Raw genomic sequence first — 4,291 nt, 5'->3', positions numbered from 1 at the left:
AGACAGAAGACACAGGATTTGTGAAGCTGCTAGAGACAGCTTCAGTTTAATGAGTAACGCTCTAGGAAAGTGCCTTGTTCGTGATCATGACATTGGCCATTTAAACAATTTGAGAAACGGACCCACCAGTCTCCCCTATTTCCTGTTGAAAGTGGAATGGTTCTGTAATAACTACTGGAAATTAGCTATAGCAATTCACTGGGTTCATACAAACTGGGTGTTAGTTCCCATGGGGTTGAGAGAGGGCCAACTCCAATAATGCTGCCAAAATTGAACTGCAGTTCTGGATCACTCACACCTTCCTGGCCCGCTGTTTCAAAGGTCCTCCTTTTACTCGTCTTTTCCTTCCCAGGGCAGGAAATGAGGGGTTAGCTGTTTTGCTAGTTAGATACCAGCATGTCTATTGTAGTAATTACCAGGATTCTTGTCTCTAATATTTTGGACCCTGAGGAAGTAAATATGAAAGGCAGGGATTAGATTAGCAGCAATCCCATTTGTAAGTAGAGTGAAATACCCTCCTGGCATATTTATCATTGACATTTCTATTAAATTCATGCACGTCCTTATCTGACTTGGTGCCAACATCCCATCTTTATTAACTCATGCCTTACCTCAGGTAAACTCCCAGCTGAAGCCTAAGTAAGGGCTGAGTAAAAGTAAGGTGCGCAGGATTGGCCCAGAGATTTGTATTCTAAGAAGTTTCCAGATTTTATTGAACTACAAAAGGGCACTTACCTTCCGCTCTCTGTCCCAGCCTAGGGAGATCCTGTCTAATGATAAGATGTTTGCTCGGGTTTATATAAGGGATAACATGAGACTTAGGGCGTGTCTACACTTACCTCCAGAGCGATCGATCCAGCGGGGGTCGATTTATCGCGTCTAGTGAAGACACGATAAATCGACCGCCGAGCGCTCTCCCGTCAACTCCAGTACTTCACCGCAGCGAGAAACATAGGTGGAGTCGACAGGGGAGCATCAGCAGTCGATCTACTGCAGTGAAGACACCGTGGTAAGTAACTCTAAGTTTGTCGACTTCAACTATGCTATTTTCGTAGCTGAAGTAGCTCACTCCCCCCCCCCCACCCCAGTGCAGACCAGGCCTTAAAGCGGCATAGGCGCCAACTTCCCCTCTGCCCCGTGGGTGCTTGAGCCCCCCCTCCCACGGCCCAGCCCCTGCATCACCCTCACCCCGCCCCAATTCCACCCCCTTCCCCAAAGTCCCCACCCTGCTCTGCCAGGTAATTTTCTTGTAATTGTTTATTTTCAATCTTAACTAGTCCAGTGCTGTGTCTAAACTGAACTGGTTAATAACTCCAATTAAAGTAGCAAATTATGGAATATTTGTCTTCTTACAAAAGCAATGGACATATTATATCTCTGATGTGTTCTGAAAAGTCCAGCCCTGTCCTGGAACAATGTTTTTTTGGGAAATTCAGGGCTGGGGAGAGTGTGGACTCACTTTAGCAGTTGTTAACTAAGGCTGGTGGAGACCCATGGAAGCCAGTGGTATTGCAGGAAGGCTCCTGGCTCCGAAGTGTTGGAACAGAGCTGTCTAATACATAGACTTAGGATACATGCTTGTTGCAGGCATTCCAGGCAGCGAGCCCCAGTAGCAAGGCAGTGTAAGGCACTCAGGGTTACAGGGTAAGAGATGACCATTCTTCACTGCTCTGGATTGCACTTCGGAATTTCAGATACAATTATCACACTACTTATTGACTGCCTATCAGGCCCCACGGGTCTTGAACCTGGGTCCATGGAGGGCTCCACATTGTGAGGCTACACCTCATAGTCTTCATAGAAATATTGTTATGATATGAATATGGCATAACTAAGATGTTTTATGCAAGATGGGTGATGTGAGGTATCATTGGAAAGGGTATGATTTACTGAATGTGGTTATCCAATTTGTATGCATGTATCATTTCTATATCTGAGGTTAGGAATATTTACTATGTAACAATTCCAGCTGTGTATGTACTTGAGGAACGCCCACCAGACAGTTGGCAATCAGCCTGGATGGGCCATTAAGAAGAACAATAAGTCTTTGAAGATGCTGAGCTCCCACCTGCCTCAATTTCCTTCCTGTGGACATTACAAATAAACCTTGTCTCATGGATGCTTTGACATTGCAAGGTCATGTGATCATGTCCCCTTGTACAGGAAACCATCTTGAGCTGGTACTTTTCCACTGAAGGGGGTGGGGGGAATCAAACAGGGAAACAAAAAAATTCCCACCATATGTCAGTCCTATTTAAGACTGGAGAGTGAGTTAATCAGGGTTGCCAGTTCTTCACTGTATCCCCACCCAGGATGACTGCTGTAAACACCTAAGACTGTTCTGGGGACAGAGGACTCAGACCTAATCTGAGACAGGGGTCTTGCCTGTGAAGAGAAATACCTGGAACTCTTAAGTTGCAGAAACTCTCCAACCTGCCTAATACAACATTTAGGATAAAAAAAACTATTTGTAACCAGTTTCTTTAGTGAATTAAGTTTAGGGTGCATGTTTTGCTCAGTGATCTGCTTTGTTCTGTTTGCTATCCCTTATCATCACTTAAAATTAATCCTTTGTAGTTAGTAAACTTGTTTTGTTTTCTAAAACCCAGTTTGTGCAATTTACTATGGGCGAGGGGGGCAAAGAGCTGTACATATCTTCCTCCACACTGAGGGAGGGGGCAATTTTCACACAGCAGCACTGAGTAAGGGGAATCCAGGCTGGTGGGATAAGCACATCAGTGGGACCCCAACACATCCGGTGGCACCATGAAAGGGGGAGTCCAACCCATCACACACACACACCCCACTCCTCAATTAGCAGCTGGCATTGGGGTTTATTTGAAGCGGAACTTGAGCACAAGCCCCGCCCCTACACTGTGACTGGCAGAGCACCAAGACTCCTGATTGGGCTGCAGCCCCTATTTAAGCCGGAGGAGGAAAGAGGAAGTTGTCTGTACAACTGGGCTTCATACAGCTGGTTTAGTGTTTGCCTGTTCCTGCCTTCTGATCCTGACCTCCTGGTACTCTGATTAGCCCTGAATATTAGCTGCCTGCTGGTTTGTCTCTTAATCCTGATTCCTGGTAATTGGTTTCTGGCCTGTGCCTGACGCTAACCCTAGGCTAGGCTATCCGTGCCCTGGCCCTGACATTGCTAGAGGGACAGTGAGAGTAAAAAGAAGACGGTGCAGCAGGCTCTTAGCCCAGATTGTTCCCTCTCAAGGGAAAACTCCCTTGGGGCCCCCTTCACAGAAGACTAAGGAAGACTGTGTGGAGTCTGTGCCCTACCCTGTGTCCAGGTCTCCTGTCCTTGCAGGTCCCAGGCAATGGGGCGACCGTAAACCAGTGCTGTTAGAGAATTTCCCACAGGGAACTGTCCTGGAAATCTCACTGTAAAGGGAGGTCCCCACTGTGCGGGATAAAGGCTGGGGCTGTTTGCTCAGATTTACGTAGGGGGATGATAAGCGTTGTGCTGCCTTGCCCCTCGGCTTCCCATGCCCATCTCCTGATGGGAGCGGGGACAAGGCTGCTGAGGCAGCTGTTCCGTTTCGAAGTGGGAATGGGGAGATCTGCGTGCAGAGGGTCCCTTCCTTGAGCAATCCACCTCCCTCTGTCTCTGTAGATTTCAGTTATGAATGATGGAATTTCACCCCCCCTATTAAGCCCTATCCTCATTTTTTAGGATTGCTGACGTTGTATTAAAATCAAAGGGGATGTGAGACGGCTCCTGTGAAAGTTAATGCTGCTTCAGGCTGTGTTCACTTTGGGGGTGGACTTACTGCTGGTTGTCAAAGGTGGGGGAGCTGCAATTCCCGACCCCACCTCCTTGGGGTTCAGAGATGATTTTGCAAAGGTGGCTCACCCCATAATGTCCCCATAAAGGAAATGGAAACTTATGTCGCAGAGTCTCCTCTGCACCCAGATCCCAGAGGAGCATTCCCAAGCCCCTCCTGAGAACTCAGGATTTGGCCCACAGATTTGTATTTGAAGTTTTCAAATCTTTTTAAATAGCTAATAGTACTTACTCTTTTTTGTTGGAAGCGAAAGTGATCACAGCTCCGAAAGAGGTGTCTGTTCAGCTTGGTTTGCCTTGTGCTGTAAAAATAAAGAGTCAATAGGAATCTGAAAGTAAAACCATTTCAGGAAAGCTGGGTCACAGCCTTTCCGTTGCAATTATCAGAAACCACACAGCTGCAGTGTCAGCAAACAAAACCCACATCCTAACTGGCACTTGGCCTGATGCCCAGCACCATGAGTGTGCCCAGCTTAGGGTGCAAATTATTTGAGCTCAGTT

The sequence above is a fragment of the Natator depressus genome, chromosome 6 (assembly GCF_965152275.1).
Source record: "Natator depressus isolate rNatDep1 chromosome 6, rNatDep2.hap1, whole genome shotgun sequence".
In the NCBI taxonomy this organism is placed as follows: Eukaryota; Metazoa; Chordata; order Testudines; family Cheloniidae; genus Natator; species Natator depressus.
This window is presented reverse-complemented; position numbering follows the sequence as displayed.